Source organism: Mauremys mutica, chromosome 7 (assembly GCF_020497125.1).
Source record: "Mauremys mutica isolate MM-2020 ecotype Southern chromosome 7, ASM2049712v1, whole genome shotgun sequence".
Taxonomy (NCBI): domain Eukaryota; kingdom Metazoa; phylum Chordata; order Testudines; family Geoemydidae; genus Mauremys; species Mauremys mutica.
Genome location: NC_059078.1, coordinates 108,952,717 through 108,975,160, shown reverse-complemented (window position 1 = coordinate 108,975,160; position 22,444 = coordinate 108,952,717). Strand labels below are relative to the sequence as shown.

At 39.9% G+C, this 22,444-nt stretch overlaps 1 protein-coding gene across 1 annotated transcript in view; it reads right to left on the bottom strand.

Moving 5' to 3' along the window:
• The window catches only part of FAM53B (family with sequence similarity 53 member B), a 128,759-nt gene extending 109,295 nt beyond the window's left edge, over positions 1 to 19,464 (bottom strand). Inside the window, exon 1 of the mRNA XM_045023821.1 lies at positions 19,041 to 19,464. The gene's annotated coding sequence lies outside the window, so the exon portion shown is untranslated. The remainder of the gene's footprint in view (positions 1 to 19,040) is intronic.
• Between the last annotated feature and the right edge of the window lie 2,980 nt (positions 19,465 to 22,444).

Here is a 22,444-nt window from a genome sequence, read left to right as displayed (position 1 = left end):
TGCAAAATGCCTTCAACCTTTGCAGACAGCCCTGATCTTTATAATGAGCCGGACACAAAACCTTAAATCTAAATATCCCCAAAGGCTGGGAGAGTTTGAAATCCAAACACAGACCCAGGTCTGAATGTTTTGGTTGGAGCCCATCACTAGGTACAAATTTTAACTGAAAGAATTAAGAGCAATTAAAGGAAAATGACACACCATCTGGGTCAGTGAAAAACAACATCAGTTTATTGTCCCCTTGCTCTTAAGGAATAGGAGTGGCAGGGGAAAGACTCCCTTACAAACAAACAGCGGAAAGGGATAGAGAGAAATGACAGGAGAGGGTCAGAGGTGGTTTGTCCGATCATCTCAGTTGCTGTTCCTTCTCAGATTAAGGACATGGTGCTGGCACTGATTTTGCATTTTCCTTCTTGGCAACTGAAAGGGGAAAAAAGAGCAAAATTAGTAACTGCGAGCAGCAAATACCAACTGATGGATAAGAACCCAGCAAACTAGAAGAGTGTTGGACTGCTACTCAGAGGTGGCAGTTTCTAATTGACTAGACCATGAGGATCATGGACTCCTGCTAATATCTGATTTGCTATGTGTTACTGACACCCAGAAATAGTGAAAGGAGACACGGGCAAACCTATCGGTGGCTTTGATACAGGGTCTTAAAGTAACTTGGTCACCATTTAGGCTGCACAAAACTTCTTGTGGAGGACCATGATAATGGCATAAAAGGGATCACTCATATCTTAAGCCACTGAGAGATCTCAACTTAAAGTGCAGTTATGGTCAGAAAAATGACTGTAAAAAGGAACCTTCTTACTGAATAGACCTGTATTCAGAGTCTGGTTTATTTGCTTTGGTGACAAAAATAAAATTTTACCACTTTTTACTCCCAGTAACACTTCAGAACCAATACAGCTATGGGAGAGTGAGTGGATTCTGTTCAAAGGACGACATCTACAGAATTGTTTCAGCTGCAGACTCTTAATTACTAAGGATGCTACACAAGCCAGGAAGAATCCAGCTTGACTTTGACTTCCCATATTGAGCTGGCAAATAGAAAAACTTTTTTCCCATGAACAGAATAAACTTGATATAGAGTCATTGAGAAACAATAGACATGGAATCCTACCATGTCATTTTTACAGAACCACTTTTCAAAGCATAGACACACTTCAAATATTACTAAAACCCATATCAATGCCTACCTTTGTGAAATGATGTCCATCTACTTACAGCCAGGCAATAATGTTCCAAAGGCAGGGAGTTCTTGGTGGACTCAGGACTTGCTTGCTCAGAGTTCTTGATGATTTATATGAAGGAGTTTGTCTTGCAGAAAGCTTAAGCTGCAAAACTGTACCTCAAAATGTAAGTGTTCCCTATAACAATGTTGAAGTGTCAATGGTGATCACCAGAGAAGGACTAGATGGATTGAGTACTAGTGAAATTCACCTACACCACCAGATAACACAGCCTTTCACAGGAAAGGTCAGGACAATGTTAGCAAGCCATATTTTTCCGTTTTCTTAAGGCTGAACCTGGATAGGCAGAGCTCTCCTGGCATCGTTAACTTAGTGACAAGGCAACATTAAGATCATAGAGTCTGGTGTAAAGCCTAAAAAAATGATCAGTCAGGAAAGTTCTAATGGCTCAGATGAACTAAGTAGACTGAATGATCTGAGTTTCTCAAACCCAGTGCCCTATGAAGTATGTCATCTAGGCACAACAAGCATGCAAAACCCATTATTTAGTACAGATTCCATTACAGATCCCATCAGTATGGTTACAATCCGTAGGGCTGGAGACAGTTCAAAAATCTTAACTGCCATTGTCATAATTTGTGTTATTGGGCAATCTTTGTTATTGAATAACCTGAACAGGCGAATGTTCTCAGTGACACTTTCCACTGCTGAGGTGTTAGCTTAGAGCTTTCCATTAGGCTACTGGTTGAAAAGCCTCAGAAAACATATAAATGTAGAAAGAACCACCCCTTTCAAAAACCAGGGTTTTAAGCTACTCATCCACCCAATGAAAATATTTGAAGAACAAGGCTGCCTAGAATGACTCTGTGCTGAGAGAAACTATCTAAATCTAAGGGTGGAAGGAAATGATGTAGCTATTCATTTGAGGCAAGCCAGATAAAGTGTCACGCAGTTGAGCTAATATGCCATAATAAATTTTGATAAATGGTCAAACGCATCAATTACAATAATATATACATCTTTGTTCTGACACCATACAGCTGGCATAGGACAGCTGGGTCTTATGTCTACAGTAGTAGTGGAGTGCTAGAGATGTTTTTGGTTTTTTCTTTTCAGGGAACCACAGAATGAAAACTAGCTATAGCTCTTATTAGTACATTTCAATAATTTAAGAGGGACATTTGTGTGTTGATTATCTAGTGTTAATATCTCACTGGCCGCACCCAGGAACTGTAGCTGAAGTTAGATTCCTGATGAGATACGTGGGTGAAGCACACACATACGTTGGTATGTTTGTTTTAGCCTCCTGGCTCAAAATAACCAGCACTGCAAAGTGTTATACAACGGAGGCTTTCTTTGCAACTTGAAAAGAATAGGGGCTTGCTTTTTTTAATACTATTCTAGTTTTTTTAGAATACTGTATATAGATTATCTGTGACTATGGCTTTTGAGTACCCTACATTGACTGACTAAGGGCCCTTGCAGTGGACTGAAATAGGCCTTAGACAGAATTATAACGCACACATTCCTAAAGAACCCACTGATCCTAGGCAACAGAGCCAATACAGTGCCAACTGTAGACCCTCAGAATTATGAACACCTTGGCAAAGGACGTTGTTTGTAACTCTGAAATGTTCATAACTCTGAACAAAATGTTATGGTTGTTCTTTCAAAAGTTTACAACTGAACATTGACTTAATACAGATTTGAAACTTTACTATGCAGAAGAAAAATGCTGCTTGTAAGCATCTTCATTTTAATGAAAAAACAGGTTCCTTACCTTGCCAAGTCTTTTTTTAAAACTTTCCCTTTATTTTTTTTAGAACAGTCCTGTACTATATTTGCTATTGTCTCTGCTGCTGCCTGATTGCGTACTTCGGGTTCCAAATGAGGTGTGTGGTTGACCAGTCAGTTCGTAACTCTGGTGTTAATAACTCTGAGGTTCTACAGTAGTCATTATCAGTTAGGTTGCCCAGATTCCCCCAGTAACGTTTGGACAGTTATTCCCTTCTGAATGGTAATGAGGAGTGTAAGTGAAAAAGACACTGGTTGGCTCCATTTGGATTTCATCTCATGCTTGCAAATAGCTGATGCCACTCAGAACTCTCCAGAATCCTGGAAATAGATTTTGGAACCCTGTACCTTACATAAATCTCTTTAATGAATGAGAAGCCAAACTTCTGTGAGTTGTCTGAGTTAGTGTGAATTTGGCAGACTGAACAGTAAACCTGTGTAGTCCTGCAGCCTTTAAATTTCTTGTTTTCCTCAGGTTCATTAAATACACAACAATCTGTTACCAGAAGATGGTTCCTGTATGTGGAAGCTGCAAAGGAACCAATGTGGACAGTTCCAGTGGAGATGTGGAAATACAGAGAGAAGGGAAGGGAACTCTCCCTTCCTGCTCTTCACAATTCATCAGTGCAAGGGGATGACTATTTGCATCCACTATGCTAAATTAAGGAAGCTTTGGAGGGAAGTGCTCAAGCAATTTCCTTTAGCTATTGCCAACTACACTACAATGCTCAGCTCTACATTTGGAACATCAGAGCTGATGGAACTTTGTGAAGCTTCAACAGGGATGGGATGTAAGGGACTGAGAGGATGAAAAGACAGCTAGGAAATCTGTGTCGCATATGACCCACCATCTGAGCTATGTGGACAGACTGGATGCAGACGCCTTCATAGGTCAAACGCAAACGACAACATTACTTATATCTTCAGAAGTTTGTCAGGTCTTCGGATAATGAGGAAAATCTAAGGGTCACAAGTAATTCCACTAACTTCAGTCAGACCACTTGAGAAGTAAGGCACTACACAGTGAGAGTAAGACTGGCAGACTTTGACTTGTTGTTTTAATGAGACTCACAAAGTAAGACAGTATCCTATATGAATAAAAGTGGCAGAATCTGTCTATTCAGGAGTGGTTTAATTTTGTGATGAGTTATAGTAGCTGCTGTTTCAGCCTGTCCATATTTTCTCACATAAAGTCTTCCTCTTTGAAGAAGTCAAAGCAACATCCTGCCATCACTGTCCTTTGAATCAACGCCAAGTAGCGCCTGAAGAAGTTGTGTTCTTGAAAACCGTTCTAGTGAGATATATGTGGGGGTCTAGTATTTATGTTTATAGTTTCACTTACGGTACATCTTAACACCTCAGGTTATGGGGGTGAAATAATACAAAACCTGGTATTCTCATAGTATTGCAGTTCCTGGAGGGTAGAAACAGCAGGAGACTAGAACTCATATAATTCTGGACCTATAAGTGGCTCCCTGAGGGCCACATTGGGGAACTCTTATTCACACATACTCAAATGAGTAGCTCCACTAAACTGCTGAGATTACTCATCTGAGCAAGTGTGCCCCAATCTAATCTGCCTCTGAAGTGTTAGAAAGAGATACTGAAAAGCAAACACAAATGAACCAATATCTGCTTATATTCAGGCTGAACCAAGCACCTTATTTTCAGCTTTCTTCAAACACCGCCTCTGAGATACTACTTAATTCCCTTCAGTGTTGAGTCATTTACAATTGCATGCACATCCACGAAAGAGAAAATCTGCATTTTCCCATTGATGCCCCCAACAGCAAGCTGACTTTGTAGTATTTGCTAGTGAATAATTATCTACTTATGGTATTCAAAAATAATTATTCTGAAGTCTATAGTAACATCAAATCAGAAAGAAGTTAAGGCTCAGGTTGAAGTTTATAATTAGTCCATGATTTCTCAACCTTCTTTCACACTCCAGCCTTCTCTTGGTGACTTCTATCCCCTCTCACTTCTGAGAGGTTTTGAGGAAAGAAGACTGTGGTAGCAAGACTGTGGTGGTATGAAGTGAGGCAGCAGCTTCCACAGGTGCTTCTAGGCATCTCCTCAGAAAGAACATCTACTTCATTTCTTGCTTCCCTCCTTCCCCACTCCCTTCTGCTCTATGAAAATCAAGAAGTGAAACGGACTCCTCAGTGCTCACACATGGAGCAGAAAAATGAGAAGAACAAAAGAGAGAAGTTCCAGCCCATTTTGAGCCATGATTTTTAACTAAGGGCTCCCATGAGCCTCCTCCAGCATATCTCTGGTCTCATCATAGTTCTCTTCTGAAGCAACATCCTGAGAAGAACTGACCCAATGCTGAATCCTGACACAGCTTCAAAGCTGAGACAGTCCCTGTGCTATTTGGATAAACAACTGTGCCAGCTGTTTTGTCAGTGCACAACAATGAATGATTCCTCAGTGCAAACACAGAAGCTAGAAAACTCATCCCTGTTACATGGGAAAATCCATATCAACATGTTGCATGGACTAATTACAGTACTGCCAACTCCAAGCATTTGAAAATCATGAGTTAGGCCACCCAAAATCATAAGATTGACTTAAAAATCATTAGATTTGTTTTTTAAATGTTGGGTTCTTTCCCTTTGTCTACTGGTTTCTGAGCCTTTAGGAAGCACTTGCTTCACATTTTCAAGCATTCCTTGGCAACCATGACTGGGCTCATAATGCATTTCTTTGCATGAGAAGCTCAGCTTTCATTTAAAATCTCTTGACTCCAGTGGCTGGGGATTTAAGAAACACACTAAACATTGCGAGAGTTGGCAATACTGTAATTACCTAACATTACTTGATTAACATGCATCAACCCCTTTTTAGAGACAGCAACATTTGCATGTATTTCCTTCCAAAGAAAGGACAAACCAGATACTGGTAACCATTTCTTGGCTTCTTCGTTGATTTAAAGAAACCCTCCCAGAATTCTGTGTGTGACTGGGCTGTCCAATGCACAAAGACTCACTTATAAGCTCTACTGGACATTTAAAACTTGGCTTCTTCTGGCCTGGTAATTATGAATGTTTCTGACTCTCTTTCCAGATAATGAAAGTTGACTCAGCGCTAGTATCTCCTGGATGGGCTCTTGTTTTCTGAATATTAGAAGCCCTGTTTCTCTGGATGGGCTTTTGTTTTCTGATATTAGAAGCCCTGTTTCTCTGAATGGGCATACTCTATGTTAGACATGTTTCCTCTTTTTAAGAAATGGGCCAGTGTAAACTAGCACAGCTCCACTGAGAGCCAGCTGGCAGCAGCAGAGGATATGTTTCAATCAATCTTCAGTCATAGAAAAAGTAAATAATATTCTGCCCTCAATAAAATCATGCAATTCTCATTAGCAATAGTAGGAATTATGTGTGCATATCAAAGGGTTCCCTAATTAGTTCTCTTGCTAGAGAGATGAACTCATTTTATAAGATATTTTGTATTCAGGGCAGGGAACTTGTCTCCCCCCATATATGTAAAGCAGCATGCACACCTTTGGCATCATATAAGTAAATAATAACACCTAGTAAAATGATGTATTTATTACAGGAAAAAGTCTATGCAAAATACACACTGTACTGATTTTTTAACAACTGTAAATGCTGAACACTACTGAAAATATTTGCAAAGTATTTTGAGATCCTTAGGATGAAAACTACTTAAAAATTGTACAGATATTATTCTGAAATGTTAGAACACAAAATATGACTTTTCTATCACATAGTGTCAAAAGTTACATCAGGTGTAAAGGATTAATAAAGATTCCATTACATTAAAAGCTGTTGTGTGTGTGAAACTGATGATTGGCTCATCCATGACAAACGCAATAATTTAAAACACTAGAGCTAATTCTATTCTTATATCAAACCATATTCCATCTCTCCTACTCCAGTTTTAAACAGAGCAGAAATCCATCTACCCACGGTCCTCTTGTTTTCTGAAAACATTTGGACTACCCATATCCAACAGGATGCCCAATTCATACTTGCAACACGTGTAAGGTGATTTCACTCTTCTCTTGAGTTCTTCCTTACTGATTAGCTTTTAGCATGTATCTGCTGCCAATTAATACATGAGAGGGTTTTCTAGCGGTCACATTTTTGTAGGTTAGACTGTCAATATGAGGAGTATGCATGGAAAAACTAACAGCACATAGTATTAAAAGAGAAGAAGACATTGTTTTTATGCTAAATTCAGTGTCTTCTGTCTATAGATAGAATGGAAAATGGTACAATTCTTAAGAACTAAGGTGATAGGATTCGTATAAATATCAAAGAATAGATAGTTAATGTTTGTTGCTTTTAGAAGTTTGTCTGTGGGCCCAATCTTGAAGTTTTACGCAGTCACAACTTGGACAAACAGTTGGGAAGAACTGAGTAAGGACATCAGGATTTTTCCTTGATACGCACAAGTAGACATTATGAAGTTAGTGCGAAGAATGGCTGAGTTTAATAGGCACATGATGGTGACAGAACTTCCAGGTTTCAGAGTGGTAGCCGTGTTACTCTGTATTAGCAAAAACAATGAGGAGTCCTTGTGGCACTTTAGAGACTAACAAATTTACTTGGACATAAGCTTTTGTGGGCTAGAACCCACTTCATCAGATGCATGGAGTGGAAAATAGAGTTTCTTCAATAACTGAGAACTATTCTGTCAATGTGACAGATTCTCTTCCATTTGCAGTGCTTTGTACCATAACTGAGATATCCTTAAAAAGGAATAAAGCTCAACTTAATACTCCCTAATTAGTTTGAATTTACATGCTGAGTAGTGTGTTCCAGTGAAGTCAATGGGACTACTTGTGTAAGTGCTACTAACCATGAGTAAAGGTTGAAAAATCAGACCCTCTGTCTGTAATTTGGATTTTCATTTCAGTTCTAACATTATTATTTTAAAATCTGTAATCTTATTGTGGCTGTGAATTACAGCATTGTCACAGTACACAAGAGGCGTGCACACAGCTAAAACAATAGTTTGCATATAACAAGGGTGCTAGCAATCCAATCAATCACATAAAAGAGTTTGAATTTTAAAAATGAAGTTAAAAATACTTAATTTGTCAAAACATATAAGAGTATGTATTATATTCATGGAATTGTTTGGCAAGTCTTGGGATAAATTTGTTTCCAAAGAATTCAGAGTTATTAAATTGCTCACTTCAATACATATATATAGACAAAGAGCAGATCTCCTACAAGCAATTCATTACATTCATTTAGTTTCATAGGTTTATAGCCAGAGTAGTTAATTTTTATAGAGATCTAGGACCTGCTCCATCACCCACTGAAATCAATGACAAAACTCTCTTTCACATCAGTGGAAAGAGGATCGCAGCTATAGTCTGAATTATTTAGCCAATGTTTAGCTTTCTAGATAGCAAGTATGAAAAATGTTTGCAATTTTACCCAGTCTCTGTCCCCTCCTGACCTGTATCCAATAATAACAATTCATCCAAAACCTCTATGGGAAAAGTAATTTTGACCAAGTGCATACACAATGAGCAACAGAAACTGTGAGTGAGTAAGTTTCCAAATGAATATATCAGTAAGTTTAAATCTTCTTTAAACATGGTCCTTTCATTGTGCAAAACACTCTCTACTGCATTATATTTCAATTATAACACAACTGATATTTCAATAAATGGATTATCTTTTCTAGGTTAATGGAGATGCTACAAAAGACTAATATAGATTTTTCTTTTAATGCTTTCTGTGTCTTCCTAATTGTAATGGATTTTCAGTTCTTGCACTTGATGATATGTTTTGACATCTATTTAAAAGTATTAAAACTTGCCCCTTCAAAAATGGTATACGATATTGTTTTTTAATGGCTGTGGCAAAAAAAAACCATAATGGGTTTTAATAACATACACTTAAAGTGACTTCATGACATGTATGACTATTTTCAAGCACAGAAGGCTTGATAATAGGCTTCAGTGCTACTTAGGTTATCACACAACTACAAAACCTAAACCATTCAAAAGTACTGTACTTTTGCATATCACTGTGACACAAGAAAAGGCTAGATCACCCAGCCTTGCTCAACTGTTAGATACCATCCCAAAGAAATATATAATAAAGAGCATATTTTGTACCTAAAGCTTTACATTCATGGCACTTTGCAAAGATTGATAAGTATTATTATTCCTATTTCATAGATGAGGCAACTAAGACACAGAGGGGAAAAATGACTTGCCCATGGTCACACAGTTAGTCAATGATAAAGCTGAGATTAGAAGCCAGGTCTCTTGACCCCAAGTTCCATGCTCTAACCATTAGACAACCATGCCTCCCTATTAAAAGCTATCCTATAAAACACTACTGCTGTCTACAGGAAGAAATCTCTCTGCTCCTACCAAACCATAGTAGAGAACCCCTGATTACACCAGACATACTGGCACTCAAGAAACCTTTACAGAAGCAATCAGAAACAACCTGTTGGCATATGAGTGAAGTATCCAATATGTGCTATGTGAAATAAATGAGATAGATACCTCAAACTTTTACCAAATTTAAAACCAATTTTCATAACAACATGACCATGAGGAGCATCAATGCAGAAGAACAGCTGGCTGCAACACAATTTGACATTTCAAAATAGCTGCTAGCACCAGTGTTGATTTAAAAACTAAAAAACTGAACTCTGAAAAATGAGTTGGAGTAGTTTCATCATTTCTTCTCCACAACTTGAAACCTAAAACTAGAAATCCTAAATATAGTGTAGAAGGTTGCACTGGTGATGACCAAAGAGACTCTGTGAGTGTTTCCCATATGTAAGTTAGGAACAGTCTAAATAAATAGAACCATAGGCTTTGATCCACATGCAGAACAAAGGCAAAATATGGCCACATAACTAGGCTACTGGAGATGTGCATTACAGACACAAAACAAAACACCTCTTAAAGCGACTTTCTGATCTTTTGGGTGAACCAGAGCTGGAACTAAGAAGAAGTCCCAGTACCTTTCATGATGGAGGTGCCCTGGTTATGGCAACTGAATTCCAACACAGAAATACTGAAAACACATCAAATGGCCACTTCAAAGTAACAGTGTTGCGATTGGTTGGCCTGTTGGAGTTGCTTTATACCACTCCACTGGCACAAGGGAATCCTCAGGTGCTTTAGAGTTGGCATAGCATCTCCTATACCACACACACACACACACACACACACACACACACACACACACACACACACACACACACACACACACACACACACACATTCTGGCTACTGACTAAAGAGGCATGGCTGGGTCTCCAATTCACCTGGCTGTTCCTCAGCTGTGGGAGTAGCTCTTTGGGGCTACTGACTGCCAGCATAAATGAGAGCAGTCTGCTTTTCATTTACACTGGAGAGTGGACGGATGCCTGGAAGGCCACAGGATCAGGAAGAAGACTGAGGCAAAACACTCATTAAATGCCTAGGCTCTGTTGGTAGCCTCTATTCTTAGCTTGCCTACCCCACTAAGTAGAGGACCTACACTTTCCTTCATCTTTCTCTTGTTCCTTATGTATTTATAAAACCTCTTCTTATTGCATTTTATGTCTCTTGGTAGGTGTAACTCATTTTGTGCTTTAGCCTTTCTACAGTTTGTCCCTACGTGCTTGTGCTATTCTCTTGTACCTTTCCTTAGCATTTTTGTGCCTTGATGCAAATTTAGTGCAAGGTACCTGTGGAGACTGAAGACCTCCTATCTTACATCACAAGCAATCGCAAGGTTTGCTTCCCTACAGGACTCCAATAATGTGCTTTAAGTCTGACCTGGAAGGATATTATATTTAGGGGTAAAAGGATAGCTCCACCTTCACACCCAGCCAATTCTCAGCCTCTTTACTGAGATTGTCAACAAACTTGTGTATTTATACCAGTTGTGCTTGTTTTTGTGATTGCAATCACCAAACCTCATTTCTCATCATAAAGATTCTGGTCATTTCCAATTAAACTGGTTTTGAAGTGGCAACCAAGAGAATTGGCAAATTTTTAAACTGCTATATCAACATCTGCCAAATTTCATTTCTAACAAAGACTCATATTTGTAAAGATATGGCACAAACATAAAACTCTTTCTGTTCACATCATTCCAGTACCTACAGCACAGTATAATTTAAAACGTGCAAAACCTCTGGCTCCCAAAAACAAACTTTATGGCCAACTTCAATGAAAATAGGGAATTACGTAACCCAAGGGATGACTCAAATGGGCTGCACTACAGCAACACCAATGCTGCTGCTATATTTAATTTTCTGAAAGCAAAAACCATGACCAAGGTTTGCTTGGGCCCTTCTTGGTACAATGCACAAAATGAGCACAGCAGATTTTGCATTCACTATTCTAATTTTTAACCTTCAATTTAAATACAATTATTACTACAGAATTACACTGGGATGAATTTGTCCCTCTACTATTAAGAATGACTGGCATTTGTTGTGGTTTCTACGCTTCTGCATTTATTAATGTCAAACAATTTCTCCCTCAGAGGGCCCTTGTGATAGCAGGCTTTTTCTGCTGCAAATCTTATTAGACAAAGGCCTGGTCTACACTGGGGGTGGGAATCGATCTAAGTTACGCAACTTCAGCTACGTGAATAACGTAGCTGAAGTCGATGTACTTAGATTGACTTACCGTGGTGTCTTCACTACGATAAGTCAACTGCTGACACTCCCCCGTCAACTCTGCCTGCACCTCTCATCAAGCTGAAGTACAGGAGTCAACAGGAGAGCACTCAGGGATCCATTTATCACGTCTAGACTAGACACAACAGATCAATCCCTACTGGATCAATCGCTGCCCGCCAATCCTGCCAGTAGTGAAGACATACCCAAAGTTTAGAACCCATGAAACAACCTATTCAAACCAACAGAAGTTCTGGGTGGGTCAGACTCTTAATGTTCAAAACAAATTTAACGTGCTGATGACTTGGAGATGCATGCATGAAAACTCTGTATTACTGAATCCAGAGGTTCACACCAACAGGGCTGAACTTCAAAATTTAACTCTTGCTTAGAAATTTTGTCTTTCTAAAGGTGGACAACCCATAAAAGTATGAAAAAAATCAAAACAGCCTCATGATCGGTTAGCTGGTTCACTGTACCGAAGCCATGTTCTGCATTACTGGCCTAAGCAAATAGCTAGGTCAGAGTTGGCTGGTCTGTGAATTTGTAGCATAATGTTGTTATAAAACAATAAATTCCCTCATCATGTGTATATCATGCACATTACTGATATGCAAAATAAGAGAACAAAACAGAAGCTCTCAAGCATGATTCTGCTCTTCCTTACTCCAGTAAAAATCAGGAGAAACTCAATGGAAGGCAATAAAACTTTTGCAACTGGTGTGAGAGGGGAATCAGCTCCAGTGACTTCAGTGGAGATATTCCTGATTCACACCAGTGTGAGCCTGGTCAAAATCAGGTCCACGCTCCACATGACATATAATGAATTCTATCATTACAGAGGTGTCCAGAGTGTATGGTGAGAGGGCCATAAAAGCAGGTAGGTAGATAGATGAATTAGATTTCTCTCTGAAATGACATATCTGTCTCTCCTAGGCATTTCTAATGCACACATTACTGTAGCATCTAGTCTAACAAACATGCTAGTAGGTCTGCATTCTGAATAGCACTAATTTTATAGGCCTGGAATTTTCACGCTGATAAAATTCCATTCATAATATTCATGGAGATAGTGTGCAAATCTGAATTTTCCTACATGCTAATGTAGAGCTCTGCTATCTATTTGCAGCCATTCAGGTTCAGGTCTTGTTAGTGGTTTATATACTCACAATCTCACAAGAGTAGTATGGTGGAAAATTCCCTTCTCTTATGCTGATTAGTTTATATTTAGTTCTCCTGGGATCAGACACACAGGAGAGGCTGTTAGTATGATATTTCTTAAATGGCCTTGCAAGGACCTCTGCAATGTAAAACACAGGTCCCTGGTGCAGATTGCCAACCTTGCCCAGCCATTGACTCCAGCAGAAGGAGAAGAGAGGGAAGCCTTAAAGAAATTAAACCATGGTGATATGATACGAAATTCTACAAAGTGGAACCTTTGAAATGCAAAGTCCTCCAGGGCCCTTCAAATATTTTTATTTCCTCTAATCGTTTCTACCACACACTCTTTGCCCTCCCTTCCCTGTCAGGGAAAGAGGGGTGAAAAGCAACAACACAGGTCTCTGTTCCTTAAAAAGATGCCCTTAACTCTTCAATTTCCACTGTACAAACATCTCCTAGCTCTTTCATGCTTCCATGGCTGTCCTGCTTCTCCATGGCACCAGAAGAAAGAAGACCTTGTCCTCAGTGTTTTTTCACCCTAAGATACAGAGTTGCTTTGGATACAGGTATTTTACAAGAATGATCATTTCCTCCCTCTCACAACATGCCAAGAGGATCCCAAACACCTAGGCTGGCTCTGTTGGCTAAACCCTTTAAATACCAGTGAACAACTTTGGCAGTTGTCACTGCTTCACCTATTTGGTCCAAATTCTGCCCTGATGTCAACTGATGTCAATCACGAAGCACTCAAATTAAGTTAATTTCACATCAGTGTGAAAGGGTGTGAATCAGACCGTTCAAATTGGTTTTGTTAGTTTGTTTTGTTTTTCTTTCTTTAACTGAGATTTTGTAGGAAAAACACAGAAAATATATTTCCTTTGTCCACTCTCAGAAATAGCTAAGGAGTTTCCTCTACAGAGTGAGGGAAACCCTGTAGAACTTTTGGACGATGGAAAGGATGGAAGAAACAGCCTCAAAATATGTAGCAGCCTGTCACAAAATCAGAACTTGAACAGTAATATAAAATGGACACATTGTATAAAACACAGTTATACCTCTATTCATGCACTGGAAAAGCTTCTTTAAACCTATTCTCACAAATCTATTATAGATTGATTCTGGCAAAAGTTGTATGCCTTACTGTGCCATTTAAGTTGTTGAAATTGAATCACAACCCGTTATATTGAAAAAATACACTAAAATTATATAAATAATTACATACATAATTTTAGTGGATTGTATAATATAGATCAGGGGTCGCAACCTTTCAGAAGTGGTGTGCCGAGTCTTCATTTATTCACTCTAATTTAAGGTTTCGCGTGCTGGTAATACATTTTAATGTTTTTTAGGTCTCTCTCTCTAAGCCTATAATATATAACTAAACTATTGTTGTATGTAAAGTAAATAAAGTTTTCAAAATGTTTAAGAAGCTTCATTTAAAATTAAATTAAAATGCAGAGCCCCCTGAATCGGTGGCCAGGACTCGGGCAGTGTGAGTGCCACTGAAAATCAGTTTGTGTGCCACCTTCAGCACCTGTGCCATAGGTTGCCTACTCCTGATATAGATGTATATATCAGAACCCTAGCCTAAATCAATTCTGGATCTGATTTGTACACTGCCTGCTCAGCCTATATTTACTTATTCTGAGCTATAGAGGGCAGTGGATCAGATATTGATTCATTTATACTAGGGATCAGGTTCAGAGATCGGTCAGGACTATGATTCAGGTCTAGGTTCAGTTTAGATAGTGTTGTATAACACAGATTTTCTCACAAGATATCTGCCTTATAAGATAGAAGTCTCGTGTAAGTTGTCCTCTGAAACCAGGCCTGTAACCAAACCAGAACCAGGAAATATAACCCTTCCTTTTTTAGATCTGACCTGGAAACAAAAAAAATTGAATCTGGAGATTCAAAAACAAAAATTGCCTTCCCACTTTTGAAATGTAAAAGAGTGCAAGCAATTCCTGCTGTGGATCATCATGTTCTGTGAATGTATGTAGCACAGTGTGTCTTCAGTAGCCATTCTAAAGCCAGTTTAATTTGGGGAGGGAAATTCTACCTCTGACAGTGAAAGAAAGAAACATTTGTATGGCAGACGGTTTTTTAAAAATGGCAGCTGTTTGAAGCACATAGTAAATGGCACTTATCATGCACCTTTGACTGCCCCCACCTGCTTTCTGCCTATTAATGCAGGTACATCAGGGCTACTTCTAACATTCCAAACCTCTGAGCAGCTTCAAACAGCCTTAACAGTGCTGCTTAAAGTGGTCTGAAAAAAAGGGAATGTGGGAGGAGAAGCTATCGGAATTTAGGAGCAACATCTTTGGTAAGACAGTACTTAAAGTGTGCCCTTCATCCACCTGGTTCAATTTGAGGGGCCGGGGGGCCAGGTCTGCAACCCCTTGCAAACTTTCTCTCTCTCACCTACATACACACTTTACACACTGTGCCTTTATTTTAATTTTTTTATGACAAAGAAATGTTTCCCTCTTTCTCTCCAATGTGGAATATTCCTCCCAAAAATTACAGTGGGCTCAGGCCCCACATAGGTAAATATTAGAGCTGATCAAAGCATTCAGATTTTGAAAAATTTTGACAACATTTTTCAAAAAGAATTTGTTTCTTTGAGCAACCCAAAAATTTTCTACAGAAATTCTGTCATAAATTTTCTGTTTTTTCAACCAGACTTAGTAAATATTTAGTCGTAGAACAGTCGCAGGTTGAAGGCACTCATTATCTTACAGGACTGGGTATTTTGTTAGTTGAGAACTATTACAGTGACCCATTCTGTACTCTAATATTCTGTGTATTGTTCAGAAATCATAGCTGTGCTGCCAGGAGAGGGACAGAGCTGAGCAGACCAGGCCATGCAGATGCCATGTGCATCACTGCTGTTTAGAAAATGGCTCCTTCATGAGAGGGATGAAAAATCTGGCTAAAAGGTTCTAAATAGAAAACTAAATGGAACTAAGTAGGATAGAAGAAGAAAATGTAAAGCCACTCAAAGTGTTCAGTATTTTTACAAAGATGGTTATTCCAAGATAATGTTACCTTTGCCATTTGCAAGTAGCTTTTAATTTGTCAAAATATACTCTTACTGTTGTTTGAGCATTTAAAAAGAAAACATCCACATCTGGTTTGAATCTCCAGTTGAAGCTGAGTTTATCAGCATGTTATATAACAAATTATGCCTACCTTTTTTTATGTCACATTAGAGGGATTTTTAAGCAGATGGGTACATTTCCAAACTACAAATCCAGCTGCAGACTGCTAAAGATATATATGCTGGCTGCATGGAAAATGAATCCTTTGAACTACTCATTGTGCATGACCTTGCACTCTGTTACAAACGCCATATATATTATTTGATGTCAAGGAAATTAAATCTTTTAAGACTCCTGAGGAGAAAAGTCTTAAACAATACAAAGAAAATGATAACCTCTCTGTAGGTATTGTGAACAATCCCATACAATTTAGTGGAGAAATGTATCCTTGCTATAGTACGCTGTAGGATGGCTTAACTACTTCATAGATTTGTAGAGTAATTTCTACAGAACCCAATTAAATGTATGTAAAACCCACATGTATTCAACTCCTTTGGACGTCTCTATAAAGGTAGTCAAATTGCTTTTCATTACCCTCTGTTGGACTGATTCACCTAATAATACTTAAATAAGCCCCTCACCCCTGGTATCAGGAAGTAAAATTCTACAATATGGCTACCAACTGAAAGAAAAAATGTGAAGAAATGATGGACTCATTGAAGGGAAAAGTTGTAAATGGCTAAAGGTGACGTTGGCAAGTGTGTCAATGCAATACGTTCAGTCAAACGTCCGTCCTGCTGTGCATTTAAGTCCTGCTACAACTAGGTGGATCAGAGTTTTGTAGCTGGTGGTTTGAACTTTCAGGTTTCAGCTGTGCTAACCATTACTCCCAGTCTGGAAGGACAATGGAATAAATTGATACATTCAGAAAAAAAATTACACAGGCAGAGCATACTAATTCTAACACAAGAGAAACGGTTGTTCACTACAGCCCAAACTCTTGAAGGGTAACTCCATCCCCAACCCTCATTGGCTAAGCTATATAAATTTGTCTTGAATTTGTCTGTTTTTCCTGCAACAAATGTACATTAAAGCACCTAATGGATGCCATTCTCTCAGCACATGCCAGCTTCACCATTATAGTTTGTTTGGTTTTATAGCTTGATACAGCTTGTCTATAGCCAACTCACCACTAAAGTCTCCTGAACTCAGGGCAGTCTGTATGCACTGTACCGCTGGGAGTACAAATGAAAGCACAAACTTACATCATTTCAGCAAAGATACAATATACCCATGATCAAAAAAATGGGTAGTAATACAAATATGGAGACACACACACAGTATGTTTCCATTCCCAACTTATTTTATGGTGGAAAAGGTGCACAGAGTATTAACACGTTAAATAACCCAGTCTCAAATCTTAGCTGCACCAGGTTTGTCACCGAGTGTATTAGAATTAAGATGAAATCAGAGCCTATGACAAAATTGACAACAAATATAATAATTTCACAAGACTAGCTATTACTTTTGTCAGCATTACTAATGTGTTCTCACATACATGATTTTCTCAGCTAACAAGATCATATACCATATGGGCCAGTTAATGCTGCTGTCATCTATTTGCCTGCTGTAAGTAGGCTCAGCAAGAAATCAGTCTGCTATTACCAATGAGTACAGCTATTAGTATATATGCAAGGAAGTCACATGGAAGTATGCTATCATGTTTTAATGAGGAAAAGCTATTTGAATATCTCTGTCAGCATATAGAAAACATTTGTACTGGCCTTAAGACAACCCCAAAAAAGATAAGGGAGCAATAAATCCTAACATCATATTTGACAACAGCCAACCATAGCGCAAACTTGCTTTGAATATAGGAAAGTTTACCCCGGCATGTGCAAAAGCACTGACACACATGCACCTAAAGTTAAAATGTACAGATTACTAGTGGGTACCCTATAGTCAAAGAACATAATATATATATATATAATGCTCGAGAGTATAGCCTGTAGGAGGCCGAATACCATTTCTCATAGGGAGCTAAGAGCTGTTCTTTGTTCACCATCAAAGTACAGTATGTCTAAAATACACACTGAGGCATAAAGAACTGAGGAGCTGTATTTCAGCACAGCAATATGACGCCTGAGTTACAAGAGACACAATATCCAGTTAAAGTAGCTGCAGAAAATATTGCTGCTACAGTATACAGTGGGCCATACGTACATACATAGAGCACTGTGGACAAATGTTGTTATGGAGTGGACTATAAAACACTCAGAGACAACAGAACGCATGTCAGCTTTGCAAGCCTGTTTATGGTCAGATTTACTTCTTTCTTTTAACCCTCAGAGAAAAGCCATCAAGCTTGGGGAATAAACTCCCTGGGACAGACAAATCAATGGCGTATTACAAAAATGTGACTTTACAAGAACCTTTCAAGGACGGATCCTATCGCCATGTGCAAATGCAAAGCATGCAATTTTTAACCAGCACACACAGAAGAGCAGAAATCCAACCACGGAGGGGTCCTAACACACACTTCCAGTTGCAATTCCCACTGGCGAGCAGCAGCAGCCACAGCATGGTTCCGAGCTGTCCAACAGTAATAAACCCAAACAAAACTGCGCGGCTCAGTGTCCAGATCTCTGGGCTAACTGCAAAGTTCAATCAACAAAAGCGCCGTCTTGTAATAATGCCGAAACTTTTCGGAAAGCTGCCGCCCCCCCTCCCTACCGCATCCCCCTTCTCTTCGCTCTGCCCTAACAACAGCTCTGTAATGACAGCCGAGAAAGATGAAGTTATAAACCGGATTAAACGAATACCGCAGGATCAATCAGCCCCTGGCTGGCTCGCTCGCTCTGCCTTTTTTCTGGATGCAAAGACCAGACTTTCAGTGGGACCCTGCTCCCTTGCTTGCTTCGTTTGGCTTCACCCGGGCACTTCCCTGTCCCATCCCTTCAGTTGCAGGCGAGCCAGTCAAGCACAAAGAGAAACAAAAAATAAATAGCTTCCACCTCAAGCCATCAGGCCAGTCTCTCTCTCTCTCTCCTCTCTCCAAGAAGAGAATAAAAGTGTCCCAGCTCTACTATTTTACACATTGCAACAATATCTGCTCAGGGCCAGACCACTGGCAGGGGAATGGGGAAAAGGGGAGCGGAGACAAGGCGAATGCCCAGCATGTAATTAAGAAAGCGACCCATCTGGCGGGCTCTCTTACTCTGTCTCTTTGTATTAAGTCCCCATCCTCCAGCACCCGGCTCTGGGGCTCCTTGGTACGGTTTGCAGCATCCGTCTCCAGAAGGAGCCCGCAAGACTCCCCTGCTGGATCTGGAGTGCTTCGTACCGATCTGCTAACAGAGAGGAAATAGGCTTGTCACTTCCTGAACTGTTTTCAACTAGTCCCTTTAAAACGCACCAAAGGGCAGGGCTGCGCTGCTGCCCTGGCCGCCTCATCAAGGTTACATTTTATTGCAATTACAGGCTGTTCATCAGTTGGCGTCTACAGCGTTATGACTTCAGCGTGTGTGCAGCGCAGACACGTAGCTTTGGTGGCAGGGCTGGGAGCTGCTTTTCTCAGTGTCAGATCGGGGGTGGGGGGTGGCTTGTCAGTGTCTTCAGCCTGGCTTTGGCTAGAGGGCGTTCTGCTCCGGGCAGTCTGCAACGTGCAGCCTCAGCTCCAGGGAGTCCGGCCGGGCAATGTGCTGCACTGGGGCACCCACCCACAACGCCAGGCAGCATGTTTCGGAGTGCAAAACTGGGCCATCGACTTGCCTCGGCTTTCTTCGAGAGGGTGGTGGCTCATTGCATTACACCACATGCGCTGCTCGGTTCTGATTTCCCAGGCAGCCGCAGTCCCTGGCACCCATCCGTCAAAGTTCCCTTCAGGTTCCTTCAAGGAGGGCGGTATGGGGAGGGGGGAGTCGTGGCTTTTCTGATCCGTGGTATTTGAGCATCCCTCCCCACATCAGTTTAAAGTTCTGGGGAGTGGGGGTGTTTTCGTTAACCTGAAGCAGCACTCATAATACCTTAGTGATGTTTTCCTGTTTGCTGTTGTCCAGCAGAACATTTTAAGTACCCGTATATAAGCTGTCTTTAGGTCAGGCATCCGGGCTTTATTTACAGTAAACAATTCCTAATTAGAATTATCTATGGATGAGTGAATTTATGTTTTCAGGCACATTTTCGAAATTGGCATTACTTGCTCTTCTGATCTATGTTGTATTTGCTTTATATGAGGTAATGAAATCAACTTTACATTTTACAGAGGGGTTTTTTAAAGTAAAAAGATTATATTATGAAGCACAACCCTGTTTTATTTACTCTCTTTTATAATTTAAAACTCTCTGAACCATTGCACTTTGATCACTTGCGTATTCATTATATTTACTAATGCAAACAGGCCAGACTTTTTAGTTTGTGGCTTTTCTGACTGTTCATTGAGGTCTAACCAGTTAACCAGTGAAGCTTGTATCACAAGGTAAAATAAAAAAATTAAAGGCTTTGTCTGTACAAGTAGGTCTACAACTTGTGTGTGCTCGTACAATTCTAATACACCATCACCAATGCATATTGGAATCTTTTTATTATTCTAGATACATCATTCTCAGAGTATTAAGAGTTAACACTGATCTTATACTAAAGATGGGTCCCACTGATGATGCCAACAATTAGGAATAGCAAGTAATAGTGGGAAATACCTGGGTCCACTCACTACTCCCAACAGATATTGCTGCAGGGTAATGAGATTAAGAAATTTGAGGCAACTTGATACAAACTGCTCCAGACCTTTGTTCTTTCAGTCTGCAGGACAGATGTAGTCTTTGTCCCAGGAAATAGCTTTACTTTTTATATTTTTAAAAATGAGTTAAAAAATAAAATCAAAAGGCAACCAGATCATGCAGAAGTAAAACTAATAAATGATCAAGAATGCTGCAGAACTTACTAATACTGGTGTTCTTTAAATGTTCATTATCACCTGCAATTTAAATGATTAATCTCAATCTTTGATTATTTTGAAGACTTCTAACTTCCTAAATTTCCATTAGGAGGCTTAGAGTGACTCCTGCTGGCATACTCTGATCCCCTTGCAAACATTTGGCTCATCAGACTCATCCTAAATACGGTGCAGTGGGACACTATTTTTCTCCTTTGCACTAGAAAATTATTCAGGCCTTTGTTATACCCTCTCCCCACTTCTTTTACTAAACAAAATATGAGTGAATTATGTGCTTCTGAAAGTGAGGCCTCTGAGGGAGAGTCCTGGCATGACCACAGGAATATGGACCAGACTAAAACAACGAGGAGCCTGATAGCACCTTAAAGACTAACAGATTTATGTGGGCATAAGCTTTCATGGGTAAAAAAACCCACTTCTTCAGATGCATGGAGTGAACATTACAGATGTAGGCATAAATATACTGACACATGAAGAGAAAGGAGTTACCTTACTAGTGGAGACAAGGCCAATTCAACCAGGGTGGATGTGGTCCACTCCCAATAATTGATGAGGAGGTGTCAATACCAGACTGTCACTCCTGCGAGCTTTCCCATACCCCTTTTGCCAACATACCTCAGTCCTAACCCCTGCTAATCTATCTTTGAACCTTCCTTGAGCAGAGACACTGACAATGCTGAATTATGTCATGGTTTTATGACATGCACAAATGGGAACTAAGATAAGAGCAGACCGCTCCTTTTAAAGGTTCAGAGCAATGGTCTACTGTGCAAGGAGGGCAGGGATTAGGCTGTGGAGAGGCTGTGCAAGGGACATGCATACCCCGTATAGTCCACTTGCAGAGTTGTGTGCAGGGACAGGTGGACCTGTGGCAGGAGCAGATGATCTGCTACCACAGGAGTCTTCCAGTCAACAGGCCCACTAAGAGGTTGAGTTAAAGGGACTGGAATAATCTCTGTGAGGCAGCACAGAAGAATTCTCACCAAGTAAGGGTGGCAGAATCTTGCCCATAGCAAAGAAACCACCAGGATTTCACCTCTGGACCATCTCAGAAATATGCCACATGACATTAATTCACTGGAATTAGGATTCCAAAAAAGAGAAGAAAATCTGAATGAACACTCAGAATCCCCATGGATTGGGGGTTAAGAACACTGGTTTTCCCCTTCCTTTATCCTCTCATTCAGTGTTTCCTTCCAGGAAGTGGTCGTTGCTCAAATCCAAAGGTAGAAACACATCAGATGAAGGCAGGAGCAGAGGTTTAGAGAGGCTCAAGGATATGTCTGCTCAGATTGCTGCTAAAATCCATCCCCAAAATACACGTTTTAACAGTAATATTTTCCGCTGGTAAAAAGTGGATTGCATCTAGCATATAGTTGGACTTCTTCCTGGGACAGAATGCAATTAAATAATTAAGATGCATATTATGCATGAGTAATTAGGCTACATTTAACAATTAAAAGAGGATGTAGGAACCATTACAAAATATACATAGAATATACTCATAAACCATGGACATGTAGATGCAAATACCACAGATGTCAGCAAGGAGTGAACCCTGAGACCTTTGGCATCTAAAGCATAGGCCTATGCCTTTTGAGCTAGAGGAGAAGGTGGCTATTATCATTGCTAGGTCCAATGCCAAGAGGGATACATGATCACACACA